This window comes from Pongo abelii, chromosome 11, assembly GCF_028885655.2.
Source record: "Pongo abelii isolate AG06213 chromosome 11, NHGRI_mPonAbe1-v2.0_pri, whole genome shotgun sequence".
NCBI classification, from domain to species: Eukaryota; Metazoa; Chordata; class Mammalia; order Primates; family Hominidae; genus Pongo; species Pongo abelii.
Window position 1 is genome coordinate 85,761,509 of NC_071996.2, and position 14,938 is coordinate 85,776,446.

The 14,938-nt window shown below is 42.3% G+C and overlaps 1 non-coding gene and 1 pseudogene across 1 annotated transcript; both read right to left on the reverse strand.

Annotated features, from left to right (window-relative positions):
* Window positions 1–1,669: 1,669 nt before the first annotated feature.
* LOC112132490 (small nucleolar RNA SNORA77) lies at window positions 1,670–1,781 on the reverse strand. The gene has a single exon (XR_002914256.1). It is a non-coding gene; the product is annotated as a small nucleolar RNA SNORA77 (small nucleolar RNA).
* A 6,754-nt stretch (window positions 1,782–8,535) lies between these two features.
* LOC100448509 (keratin, type II cytoskeletal 8-like) lies at window positions 8,536–13,017 on the reverse strand (annotated as a pseudogene).
* Between the last annotated feature and the right edge of the window lie 1,921 nt (window positions 13,018–14,938).

The following is a 14,938-nucleotide window of genomic DNA, read 5'->3' on the forward strand; positions in this document are numbered from 1 at the left end:
GCCTGACAAGGTGGCTCACACCTATAATCTCAATGCTTTGGGAGGCCAAGATAAAAGGATCATTTAAGCCCAGGAGTTGGAGACCAGACTGGGCAACATAGTAAGACCCCCATTTCTAAAAATTTTTTTAAAAAAAGAAATTTGCCAGGCACAGTTGTGTGCACCGATAGTCCCCGTTACTTAGGAGGCTGAGACAGGAGAATCCCTTGAGCCTGGGAGTTAAAGGTTGCAATGAGCTATGATCTTGCCACTGCACTCCAGCCTAGGTGACAGTGAGACCCTGTCTCAGAAAAAAAGAAAAAAAAGAAAAGAAATCTCAGAACGGATAAATAGCTAAATGTAGGAAGTCAAAAAGTTGCAGGAGAGACATTAAATATAGATAATTCATAAAATAAAAATCAGATCCACGAAATCCTGAGTTTGTTGTAGAAAATGTCATTACATTTAACCATATTTTCTCTGCAGATCTGGATGTGTTTGTTGTCTCTATTTTTGTTGGTTAAAGAATGGATCAAGGTTTTCCAAAATTGTTTTTTGCTGCCACAGTGGAAATCTACAAAAATGGGTAATAGGTTATTTTGGGACCATTGTTCAGAAGTGCATTTATCTTAGAAATGGTTACCATGGAGATGAGCACACGTTGTGTGACTCTACAGCTTGCAAGTTAGAGTCATCTATGCTACTAAGACATAAATAGCTATATTACACACAGATGCACAAGAGCTCATGCACACATGCACAATAAAGTTATGTTGTTCCTCTTTTTGTAAAATAATAATAAAATTCCATGTAGTGCTGACCGACCTTTGGTGGTGGAAGGGCCTGCACATCTTAGACATTTTAAAATGTAATATTGTATGATGATATAAAAACCACTTTTTAAAAACATCATAAAGTAGTCTGAATCAAGTTTAAAGAGTAACAACATACTTAACAAGTAAAATAAATGAGAGCATGTTTCTTAGACATCATTGCTTCTTAAAGTAGAAATATAAAAATCAAAAGGTAAAAAACAAACTCAGAAAATATTACAAAAAGTTCTTGAGTTATTTTTCCCAAAGCACTCAATATTGGGCATAGGTATTTACCTAGTTTCTCTCTCCCTCTCTAGCTAGTTAGGTACTTTCTCTTTCTTTCTTTCTTTCTTTCTTTCTTTCTTTCTTTCTTTCTTTCTTTCTTTTTCTTTCTTTCTTTCTTTCTTTCTTTCTTTCTTTCTTTCTTTCTTTCTTTCTTTCTTTCTTTCTTTCTTTCTTTCTTTTTTCTTTTCTTTTCTTTTCTTTCTCCCTTCCCTTCCCCTTCCTTCTTTTCTTCCTTCCTTCCTTCTTTCGTTTCCTTTTTTTTTTTGAGGCAGTCTCGCTCTGTCTCCCAGGCTGGAGTGCAGTGGCGTGATCTTGGCTCACTGCAACCTCCCCACTTCCTGGGTTCAAGTGATTCTCCTGCCTCAGCCTCCCAAGTAGCTGGGACTACAGGCACCTGCCACCATGCCCGGCTAATTTTTTGTATTTTTACGGGGTTTCACCCTGTTAGCCAGGATGGTCTCGATCTCCTGACCTCGTGATCCACCTGCCTTGGCCTCCCAAAGTGTTGGGATTACAGGCGTGAGCCACCGCGCCTGGCCTTGTTTCCTTTTTCCGCTTGGACTTTTCTTTTTCTTCAGTAATTTTTTACCCTCTGTGTCCCCAGGCAGCTGCATCACCCTAGAGAGGTCAAAATGGTCACAGCACCATGGAATGCTCACTGGCAGACTGAAAAAGCACCCGCTGGATGCTGAGGGAGTCTGCAAAGAAAATAAATGTTTTAACATGCATAAATTCCCAAGAGACTAGCTACTTTCAGTGATCACTTGCGGAGATCACAAAGGCATATATTCTAACAAAATTAATTTGCTTTAATATTTTTACCTTTTCCTTTACATTTTATAATGGATGTTTTCAAATTTTCAAACAAAAAATGAAAGGATAGTAAAATTAAGCCCTCTCCCAGGTACCCGTCACCCAGCTTCAATACTTATCAACACATGGCTTATTCTGTTTGGTTTACAACCCTCCTTCCCCAATCGTTTTAAATCAAATGCAAAACATCATAATAACAATTCTTTTGAATAATTGAGCTAGTCAATAAGAAACCTTTTTTCCTCCACAATTTGGAGGTTTTTTCTATTTTCCTTGGAAACTTCAAAGGCTTCATTGTCTATAGGGTGCAATGCGGGGTACTGAATTCAGTAGTGTAAGTAATAATAACTATAACAATAATAATAATAATAATAATGCTTTCTCCATCATGCAAGTGATTAAATACACCAGTGATTTAGCCACATTTAGCTTTGAAGCTACATGCCATCATTCATCTATTTCTTTTCTTGTGTGAAAAGAAATCTTTTCTCGTGCACCAGAGTTAATTTTTTCAAGACTAATTACTGCATATGTATTTAAACACATCTTTAAAGTAAGCCATGTACTTTGACTTGTTTTATAGAATCACAAGAAATATACATAAAATAAACAAAATACATGTTTTCTGCTTTTTTTAAGACAGCGATTTTAACACATCTGATTAGTAAACAAACACCCTATAATAGCTAAAGAGTACACAAAAAGTACAACTATAAAACAGCTAATCATCTTTCACAATCTTTTCATTAAAAATAGCCATGTATGGGCTGGGTGTGGTGGCTCACACTTGTAATCCCAGAGCTCTGGGAGGCCGAGGTGGGCGGATCACTTGAGGCCGGGAGTTTGAGATCATCCTGGCCAACATGATGAAAGCCTGCCCTGTCTCTACTAAAAATACAAAAATTAGCCCGGGGTGGTGTCACGCGCCTGTAATCCCAGCTACTCAGGAGCTCAGGAGACTGAGACAGGAGAATCGCTTGAACCCGGGAGGCGGAGGTTGCAGTGAACCGAGATCACACAACTGCACTCCAGCCTGGGTGACAGAGTGAGACTCTGCCTCAAAAAAAAAAAAAATTCACGTATGATTTCTCAGTATTTGCTGCCATTTTCAAACTTAGGCATCATGTGGTTTTACAGATAAAATCAACAAAATACAAAACCTAGGTCAGCAAAAAAGCTGATTATATAACCTTTATTTGCTTTCATTTTAGTACTCTTATCACATTGCCTTCTAGAATTTTGGTACTGAATAACTTCTGAAGTTTTTCCCCCAAATTTGTCCATCTAATATGGCTTATTCTCAAATGAAATATTATTTATCAATGTATTAATAATTAGATCCAAGCCTGTAAAAATACATATAAAGTTTTAAAATCTTAATCGTTTAAATCTGTCTCAGGAAGTAAAAGATTTTTAATGTAGAATGAGAAACCCCTCAGAAATCAGAAAAAACATCTTTTCACTCTACATAGCCTCATCTAGGTTAATTAATATGTCTTTAAATAACCATTGTTTGAAAAGAGTTAGCATTTCACCTTTATGTATAGCTCTAGTGCTTCTAGCATTTAACTATTCATTGTTATAAAATATCTACATAAATACTTCCAGGAAAATATACAGGTTTTTAGGAATATTTCCAAGTTAAAAGTTACAGGGGACTCCTGACTCAATTGAAAAAGAAAGGATTGAAGATTAAAAAGAGACATGTCATATTGTATTGGACCAGTTGATTATTCTAAAGAATACTGACACTACAATAAATTTTGAGGTAAAGTGCTACAGCTTTCTAATTCATCAATTACAAATCCAGAAATAGGGATGCTTTCCTTAATCAACTGGATCAGTTGATGTATAATCCAAACATCTTCTCAGCTTGTTGGATGCTATTCGGTTGTTGTCTCTACCAGTACATAAGACAATGCATTCAATAACTTCATTACCCACCATATCTTTTTAGTTGACATAAAAGTACTTCTTTTAAACTTCAAGATACATTACCTATTATTTTTAATATCCTAGGATTTTATCAATTTAGTTCACATTATCCGTATTTTTCCTGATTCTTTAAAATAATTTGATCATATTTCTTCCCAGCTTTTCATTATTTTAAATTAAAAAGTCATATATGTTTTATATAAATAAATATTATTAAAAATAGCATTTTAAAGAAGGAGGATAGATTCCTAGAAGAAGGTAGGGAGGTCAACATTATCTGAAAATGACACTCTGGAAGTGAATTTTCCATCATGGACAGTCTAGCACTTTCCAGACACAACCTCCAGCTGCCTCTAGTTATATGCCATCGTATCTTTTCAAGCTCTTTAATTTGGCAGCTCTTCTACCACCCTATTGAAGCTGTTCTATGAAAAATCATCAGCCGATCTCATTATATCATGTCAATTTAACTTGTCTTCATTCTCTGTATTCTGACTTCTCTGTAACTTTTTACACCATTGAATAACTTTTCTTTTTCTTTTTTTTGAAATTCTATTTACCTTTGAATACATGGTCCAGGCTTTCACTGGTTTCTATAACTTCTCTTTATCTGGTTTTTTTTTTTTTTTTTTTTTCACATTTCATTTGTTTTCCAGACTCCAAATTTTGTTCCCTAAACCATTGTCCTTTCCTGGGCTTTCTGTAAGCTGGCTCCTTTGAGAAGTTCATATCTTCTCATTCAACCATCATCTTTATGTGAATGACCTCAACTCAACTCAGATATCCTGGCTTTATCACTCACTCATCCATCCATCCATGAAATATTTATTGAAGGCTTACAATGTGGCAAGCACTAAATAGATAAGTTGGGCTCCTCAGCACCCTAGAAAAACACAGCTCATAGTCCTTGTAACACTAGTGTCCAAATTTCCCTAGCTAGAAATTGTCAAGTCATTTTTGATGAGCCTTTTTCTTTAATCCCTAAATAAATTTTTTAAAATAAGTTCTCATTTATTTTATTAAAAATTGGCTTTTGGTTGGGCCTGGTGACTCAGGCCTGTAATCCCAGCATTTTGGGAGGCTGAGGCAGGAGGATCACTTGAGGCTAGGAGTTAGACACTAGCAAGGGGAAACACTGTGAGATCTTGTCTTTACAAAAAATTTTTTAAATTGTATTTTTTTTTTTTTTTTTGAGACAGAGTCTTGCTCTGTCACCCAGGCTGGAGTGCAGTGGTGCGATCTCGGCTCACTGCAAGCTCCGCCTCCCAGGTTCACGCCATTCTCCTGCCTCAGCCTCCCGGGTAGCTGGGACTACAGGCACGCACCACCATGCCCGGCTAATTTTTGTATTTTTAGTAGAGACGGGGTTTCACCATGTTAGCCAGGATGGTCTTGATCTTCTGACCTTGTGATCCGCCCGCCTCGGCCTCCCAAAGTGCTGGGATTACAGGCATGAGCCACTGCACCCGGCCAAAAATTGTATTTTTTAAAAGTACTTTATAGGTCATCATTCTTATGGGCTTCGACATGATTCAAGTTGTCAAATCCCTTGTACCTGCATTACTATCTTAGTTTCCTGATTGGTCCTCTGACTTATTTTCTTCAGCTTGTATAATATTTTTTATCATGTTATTCTTAATGTTTATAAAACACCATAAGCCCAAAAATCTCCATCTGGTTTTTGAAGCTTACATAATCTAGATCTACCATGCTGTGTAAATTTTATTTCCAACATGCACCCTTCTTAAAGCTCAGATGTTTCCCCACAAGCATGTGTTATTTTTAACTTCTATACTTTGCTAATACCTGTGACTTTTTTTTTCTGGGTTGATTTTTTTCCTCTTCCAAATGGAATTGTAAACACTTGAATGTCAGAATCTATTTTTAATTGTTGAATTGTATCAATTCTAAAATGCACATTTCTTACATTATTAACGTCCTGAAAATGAGGGTGTATCTTTTAATCAATAATGTCTTAAACATTTTAATACAGTTCAATTGGTAATGTTTATTTATTTATTTTTTCGTGGTACATAAAATAGTAGTGTCTCATAATCAATGGCATTTTAAATTCAATGAAATGCCTTTTTTTTTTTTTTGCACCTTGATAGTCTTTGATGGAGTATTTAGCTCATTGCAGATACTCCAGAAATGTTTGTTGGTTGATTGTATGGTTTTAAAGCATAAGTGGCTGCAATAAAGATAACCTGCATGTCTAGCATATACCTAATTTGAAAATTCAATTTTAAAATGATTTGTTTTTTGAAGTGAAGTAGAAAAATAATTAGATAAATATTGATGGCAGCAATGGCCCATGTGGAGCAGCAGCTGTAAAGATGCTGGCTGCAGGAGGGATAGAGGGTGGTGGCTGGGGTTGTGTGTTCTGTGGGGCAGCCTGAGCCAGGAACAGGTGTAAGCCCTGCCCTCTAGTAAGTTGGCAAGGCAGGAGCCCTGCACTCCCAGGCGCAGCTGCAGCTGCGCAGCTGTGGCTCTGAATCCAGAAAGGGTTCTTACAAGTTCAGAAGTGCCTGCTGTCTGGCCTCCTATTGTCTGGCCTCTGTCTGCTCCTGGTGCCCACTCTAGTGCAAGCCTGGGTGCTGTCACAGCCCAGCCAGGTGTGCATGTGCTCAGGCCAGTGCTGACATGCCAGCCCCCTGCCACTTTAGCCCTCTTGGGACTTTGGGCACTGACAATCATGGGAAGGAGGTCAGGGGTGCTGAGGGAAGCTTGGCGTGGGCCTGCAGGCACCACTGGGCACTAACAGCCTGGGCACTGTGGATAGCATGTTGATGGTGGAAGGCAGACAGGTTCCTGGGTGGAAAGGGGCAGGTCCCTGGTGAAGCTCCACCTTCAAGCCAGGGGCCCCCTGAAGCATGAGGGCTGGGCTGTCAGTTCCAGGTAGAGTCTGCAGCCTGGAGTGAGAACTTACAGTGCATTTTCTGGTCCCACCCATGGCTGCCCATGGACCAATCAGCATGCACTTCCTCCCTTCTGAAGCTCATAAAAACCCCAGGACTCAGCCAGACTCTCAGAGACAGGATGACCTGTCTGTGAATAAGAGCTACCCATTCTGGGTCTCATCTCTGCTAAGGGCTGCAGACTCAATGGGACAACCTGCCTGCAGAAAGGAGTTACCCACTTCAGGTCTCCTGAGAGCTTAATGTTGCTCAATAAAGCACCTCTTTGCCTTGCTCACCCTTCAATTGTCCATGTACCTCATTCTTCCTGGACATAGGACAAGAACTCAGGACCCACCAAATGGTGGGACTGAAAGAGCTATAACACAAACAGGGCCGAAACACTACTGCCTGCTTGCCAAGTTGTGGGTGACAAGAAGGGGAGAAGATTTGCCGCCCTTTGGGGTGTTCAGACCTAGGGTGTCCCCAAGCCAGGGCTGTGACACCCTCTTTGGGGCTCTGTAATTTTGGGCATCTTCAAGCTTATGGGCACCACCGCATTCCCCCCATCCTCAGGTGCCCACAGTGGAAACTGCTTGTGATGCATCTGATCCAGCCGCAGGCTTGCATGAAGCCAGAGTCTGTGCTGGCATCTGGAGCTGACTACCCCACTGCAGCAGCCGATGTGCCTGGCTGTGCACAGTGGCCTGACCCCCTACTTGCTCACTGACGCATCCCTCACTGCTCTGTGCCTGGCTCCAGTCTCTTCCGAGGCATGGGATCCAGTCTGGTAGCATGAGCTGAGCACAGCCTGCCAGGTCAAGTGGGCAGAATGAGTCCGGCAGGCCAGAGAAAAACTTGGGCAAAGGCATCAGCGGCCACAGAGGTTTACAGCTGGAAGAGCGACGCTCTAAGGATCCTGTGACAGTATGTGGAGACTACTTTTTAAAAATACCATATATCACAATGAATAGAACTATAAATTTCTGAATTTAGAAATTCTAAATTTCTGGATTTAAAAATTTAGAATTCTATTTATTGTGATCTAAGGAATTTTTAAAAAGTAGAAATAGAGCGCATCCCATGCTCCATTTCACTGAGCTTGAAAAATATCTCACTTGTTTTGGGAAATGTGAGATTCTTAAATATTAGCACAGACATGCAAGGAATTGATATTTGAAAGGAAATGCAGAGAGTTTCTATAGCTCGACTGGGCGCGGAAGCTCATGCCTATAATCCCAGCACTTTGGGAGGCTGAGGTGGGTGGATCACAAGGTCAGGAGTTCAAGACCAGCCTGGTCAGCGTGGTGAAACCCTGTCTCTACTAAAAATCCAAAAAATTAGCCAGGCATGGTGGTGCATGCCTGTAGTCCCAGCTACTCAGGAGGCTGAGGCAGGAGAATCGCTTGAACCCAGGAGGCAGAGGCTGCAGTGAGCCGAGATCACACCACTGCATTCCAGCCTGAGCGACACAGCGAGACTCCGTCTCAAAAAAAAAAAAAGTTTCTATATCTCTGTTTGTATGACTCTGTCTCTCTCTCTCTCTCTCTCTCTATATATATATATATATATTTGGCAGAGCTAGCTGAGGTTTTATTTTGGAAAAAAATAAAAGCAATTGAATTGTTCTGTAGCTGGAGGCATGGGCAAGGGGGCTCCCCAGGTAGTGAACTCCCCTGCGGATGGGCTGAGGGCTAGGGCTGAGGCTCAGGTGGGTCTGCCCTTCTCTGTGCTACTCTGCACAGCTGCCTGCCTCACTGGCTGTGGTGCAGCCACAGGAGGGGCAGGCTGGGAGGGGCTGCTGTGGCTGTTCACTTGGGCTGGACGTCAGAGGACTCTGACACCAGCGTCCCATCACGGGTCTCAATCTTCTTTACAACCACGGCCCTGGTGTAGCTGGTGCAGCTGAAGGAACTGGAGTCCACGCCAGAGCCAAAGCTGGAGCCCAGTCCATAGCTGAGGCCGGGGCTTGTGAGGCCCCCATAGGCCGAGCTCAGACCACCTGCATAGCTGCTGGTGGTCTTCGTATGGATACTCATGTTCTGCATCCCAGACTCCAGCCAGCTCTCCTCGCCCTCCAGCAGCTTCCTGTAGGTGGTGATCTCGATGTCCAGGGCCAGCTTAACGTTCATCAGCTCCTGGTACTAATGCAGCTGCTGCACCATGTCCTGCTTGGCTTGCTGCAGGGCGGCCTCCAGCTCAGACAGCTTGGCGTTGGCATCCTTAACGGCCAACCCCCCGCGCTGCTCCGCATCTGAGATGGCGGCCTCCAGGGAAGCCCTCTGGCCTTTGAGACCCTCAATCTCAGCCCGGAGCCAGCTGATGTTCCGGTTCATTGCGGAGATCTCAGTCTTTGTATGCTGCAGATCATCCCCGTGCTTCCCAGCCAGCGTCTGCAGCTACTCATACTTGATCTGATACATGCTCTCGGCCTCAACCCGCCTCCGGTTGGTGATCTCGTACTGTGCTTGACCTCATTGATGATGCTGTCCATGTCCAGGGAGTGGCTGTTGTCCATGGACAGCACCACAGACGTGTCTGAGATCTGGGACTGCAGCTCCGGGATATCCTCTTCATACAGCTGCCTGAGGAAGTTGATTTCGTCAGTCAGCCCTTCCAGGCAAGACTCCAGCTCTACCTTGTTCATGTAAGCTTCATCCACATCCTTCTTGATGAGGACAAATTCGTTCTCCATCTCTGTACACTTATTGATCTCATCCTCATACTTGTTCTTGAAGTCCTCCACCAGCCTCTGCATGTTGCCAAGCTCCGCCTCCAGCTTCAGCTTTTCCTGGCCCAGAGTCTCCAGCTGCTGCCTAAGGTTGTTGACGTAGCTCTGGAATATGTTGTCCATGTTGCTCCGAGCCGTCTTCTGCTGTTGCAGGAGGCTCCACTTGGTCTCCAGCATCTTGTTTTGCTGCTCCAGGAACTGTACCTTGCATATGAAGGAGGCAAACTTGTTGTTGAGGGTCTTGATCTACTCCTTTTTCTGAGTGTGCACTGCCTGGATGTTGGGGTCCACCTCCAGGTTAAGGGGGCTCAGCAGGCTCTGGTTGACAGTGACAGTGATGATGCCTCCCATACCACTGGCCCCACCGTAGCCTCCTCCCAGGCCACCCCGGAAGCTGCTGCTGCCCACTCGGGAGAAGCTCGAGGAGCTGATGCAGGCACCAGGCCCACTTGCGTAGAAATGGCTGCTGAAGGCCTGGGGGCCAGAAGTGGACACCCTGTAGGACTTCTGGGTCACCCTGATGGACACGGTGGAGGCAGGAGTGGAGGCAGGCAGGCTGAACCAGGTGGAGTTTCCAGAAGGAGTGGAGAAGCTGCTTCTTGGTTGACTTCTTATATTATCAATATAATATAAATAACTAAGGCCAGACTCGGTGGCTCACACCTGTAATCCCAGCACTTTGGGAGGCTGAGGCAGGTGGATCACCTGAGGCCAGGAGTTGGAGACAAGCCTGACCAACATGGTGAAACCCTATCTCTACTAAAAATACAAAAAAATAGCCAGGCATGGTGGCGGGCACCTATAATACCAGCTACTTGGGAGGCTGAGGTGGGAGAATCGCTTGAACCTGGGAGGTTGAGGTTGCAGTGAGCCAAGATCGCACCACTACATTCCAGCCTGGGCGACAGAGCAAGACTCCATCTCAAATATATATATATATATATGTGTGTGTGTGTGTGTGTGTATATAATTTATGTTTATACAAAACCACATATATATAACCAAAAAATGTTGTGTAATCAAAATACTCCAGTAACAAATTTATAAATAAGGAATTGTATTCATGAAGAAAATTTACATTGAAACTTGTTTCAATTGAAATTTTTAAAAAGTCTTCTAAAGGATCACACAGGAAGCAGGTGCCATAATCATGAAAGGAATTTCGTGGGTTGTTCTGTTTTGTTTTGAGACAGGGTCTCTCTCTTTGTCAACCAGGCTGTAGAACAGTGGTACGATTTTGGCTCACTGCAGCCTTGACTTCCTGGGCTCCAGCAATCCTCCTACCATAGCCCCCTAAATAGCTAGTACTACAGGTGCGCGCCACCATGCCCAACTACTTCTTTTGTATTTTTTTGTGGAGACTGTGTTTCACCATGTTGCCCAGGCTGGTCTCCAACTCCTGAGCTCAAGTGATCTGCCCACCTCAGCGTCCCAAAGTGCTGGGATTACAGGTGTGAGCCACTGTGCTTGGCCGAAATTTGTTTTTCTCTATATTCATTTCAGGCTGTGTCTGCATGTTCTTAGTGAAGTGCAGAATTGAGATTATTAACTCAGGCTAGAAATTGTAATGCAAATGGGAGGATTTTTGATTATTTATAAATGATTTTTACCCATATAAGTCACATCTTAATTAACGAGGATTACATATTCTCATGGCAGATTTTATTATGTAACATGCCAGAGCATGTAATGTAGTGGGATAAAAGTGGATCTTAGAATTCAACAGAGCAGTGGCTGGGCACAGTGTCTCACGCCTGTAATCCCAGCACTTTGGGAGGCCAAGGTGGGCAGATCACCTGAGGTCGGGAGTTCGAGACCAGCCTGGCCAACATGGAGAAACCCCATCTCTACTGAAAAAAAAAAAAAAATACAAAAATTAGCCAGGCATGGTGTCACTTGCCTGTAATTCCACCTACTCAGGAAGCTGAGGCAGGAGAATTGCTTGAAATCAGGAGGTGGAAGTTGCAGTGAGCTGAGATCAAGCCACTGCACTACAGCCTGGGCGACAGAGCAAGACTCAGTCTCAAAAAACCATTAAAAAAATTAAAGAATTCAACAGACCTGAGACTAAATACAAAAGATCCACTGCTTACTACTTCATTGCGATTTAGCCACTTTATCTAAAAGTGAGATTTTTACGAGGATTAGAGGTAATGCTCAGAAAATGCCTAGCATAGCACCTCACATAGACACTCTAAATCTGTTAGGAGAGAAGAATTATACGGAGAACACAGGAACATATTCTAGGATGTATTCACTTCACACTTTTCCCTTTTCCTCAGATCCAAGGCCCCAAGCCCTTGTAAGGATGTGCCCTTTCTTGCAGGACAATCTCTTACCATTCATGTCTCAGCATGGGAAATGCCTTCCCCAGGGGTGGAATGCTGTCCTCTCCCTCTGGCCTGGGTCTAATAACATTTTGCCTCTTGTTTCTCTCCTGCCAGCACTCTAAGCTAGCTTTGTGTAAGGGATTTTTGCCCTTAAGGGACTTTTTGGAAAGCCATACATTGCAGTGGAACAAGCATTGTATATTGAGTCAGGGGACCTGGGATTACAAGGGATATGAACTCGGGCAAATCAGTTTACTTTTCTGCACCTTGGTTCTTCTGCAAAATGTTGATATGAGTTGGATAGCATCTAGGTGTCAGGATATTAACAACCGATGTTACTGCAGACATTAATATTCTAATATTACCAGCAGGGACTGCAGCTATCAACGTAGTGTAAAGAATACGGGCTCATGAGTAAGACAGAACTGTGTTCAACCTTGTTACTCAGATCTGTTACCTAACAGATCTGGACTGTGTGACCAAAGGCTATGTCCTTAGGTTCCAAGTTAAATGTCCTTCTTTATAAAAAGAGAATGGATGCCTATTTTATTAGGTTATCATGTGGATTGAATCAGATACTGTTTGTATATTCCTGGGACATAGATCTGTTCTTGTTGAAGAAGTCTTTAAATCCATTATAGTGCACAGTCTTTATCTTACTCAACACTATCAACAGCATATGAGACAGCTGATCACATTGTGTACTTTAATACATTTTCTTTACTTGTACTCTCAGAACTCTCTCTCTCTCATTCATTTTCATTCAACTCCCTGACCTCTCCTTCTTAGTCACTTTGGTATGCATGGGGCTTCTCTATCAACCCTCACTACCAGGCCATCTCATTCGGCTCCATGGCTTTATATAGCATCTTTAAGCTGATTACTCCAGAAGTTGCATTTCTAGCAGATACCTCTCTTACGAAGTCCAGATTCATATATATAGCTGCCCACTTGATATCTCCATTTGGCTGACTAATTGACATCTCCATTTGGCTGATTAATAGGAGTATTAAACTTAACAAGTCACAAACTTCTTCTCATATTCACATCACTTGTTTCTTGGTAACTGGCAAATCTATTCTTTAGTTGCTTAGACTAAGAACTTTGGAATTATCTGAATTATCCCACATCAATCTACTAACAGATTCTCTTGGCATGATTCTCATGTATCCCTAGAATCTAATTACTTTTTACCTTCCCTCTGCTGCCGTTCTAGCGCAAGCAACTGTCATCTTCCATCTGGACCTCTGTAGTAGTCTCCTAACAACAAGCAAGAAAGGGAGCGTCCATCCTGCTCCCTTTCCTTATAGCAGCCAGGAAGACCCTTTTATGGTATAAGCAACGTCATGTCACTTGTCATAGATTAAGCTTCCTGGAAGCTGACTGAGGTGGAGTTTAGCATGCAAGACTTTTCAAAGAGTGCCGTTGGGATCAACACTTGTGGAAGGGAAGAAGAAAGCAGAATTGGGCAGACAGAAAAGTCAAGTGGTTATACAGATCCAATGACAGGCTTAGCTAACCACACGTTAGCTTTTTAGAGCTAGAATGCTTCCTCAGAGTTGTTTCAAATTGGGCTAACATACAGATCTTTATGCTCCCTCATCAATCAGCCATGGATGTGGTCTATTCCATAAAGGACACAACCTCTGCAAAGCAGCCCTCTGCAGCTGCAGCAGTCCCTGAAGGGATTGTTACCAGTCAGCCAATAGTACAGCTGGTAGTGGAGGCAATAGGTATTCATTGAAGAAGGATCTGGGTAGCACAACACAGGATCCATCATATGACTCCTTTCCCTAGTTCCCTCCTGTGGCTTCCTATCACTCAGAATACAAGCCAAAGTTATTATCATTTCTCTCTGTCCACATCTCCTCCAACTCTTTCCCCTAATTCACTCCCTTAAAGCCAAGTTAGCTACCCAGGTGTTTCTTGAACCTCTCCATCTCCTATTAGTGCACTCCTGTTTCAGCACTTGGCATAGACACTCCAAATTTGTCAGAAGATTTAGACACTTGGCTATTAAGCTATTCCCCCATATATCTACAGGGCTGGCTTCTGCACTTTATTCAAGTCTCTATTCAATTTTCACTGTATCAGAAGAGCTTTCTCTTACCACCCTAAAACAAATAACACGCTGCCCTCTCACTCTCTTCCCTTATTTTGCTTGATTTTTTTTTTAGCATTTAAATTATGACCCAGCATGGTTATATGTATATTTGTTTCTTGCTCCCTCCACTTGCATATAAGATCCATGAAAGAAGGGACTTTGTTTTTATTCACTGCTATATCTCCAATGACTATAACAGCGCCTGGCACATTGTTGATGCTCAATAAATATTCGTTAACTGTAATTATTTTGGAAGCAGGGCCATATTCTACAGTAAATAAAAGATAACGCACTGGACTGAAACAAACATAGGTTTTATTTGTGATTCTAAACTTAGGAGCTGTGAAATGTAGACTATGTGATATGCTTTCTCTGTACCTGAGTTTTTCCCAGTTGTAAAATGAAGATGATTATAATAGTATGTACATAATAGGCTAGAGGTGAGGTCAAATAGGATAATGTGTGTAAAGCATTGTTAAGCAGCTAAGGGATAATACTAAGAATCTAAAATTGTTTATAAGCACAGTGCCTAGCACGCAGTAAATGCTTAATAGTTCTTATTTTTTTTATCATTATTATGATAAACATATGGATTGATTTATGGTTAGAGTTGTTTTTTGATGAGCCTGTGATTGTTGTTTAAATGATGCAAATAATTTCTTCAGTTTTTCATTTTAGGATGTCCTGTAGATAGCCTAAGCTTATATATATATATATTTTTTTCTCTCCCTTTCTTTTTCTTTTTTTTTTTTGAGACGAGGTCTTACTCTGTTGCCCAGGCTGGAGTACAGTGGCGATCATGGCTCACTGCAGCCTCAACCTCCTTAGCTCAGGTGATCCTCCCACCACAGCCTCCCAGGTAGCTGGGACTACAGGCACATGCCACCAAACCTGGCTAATTTTTTGCCCAGGCTGGTCTCAAACACCTGGGCTCAAGCAATCCACCCATTTTGGCCTCCCAAATTGCTGGAATTACAGGCATGCGCCACTGTACTGGGCCTGTTCCCTTTTCATGAGGGAGAAATTTGGTTTATATCTCAGTCTGCTCA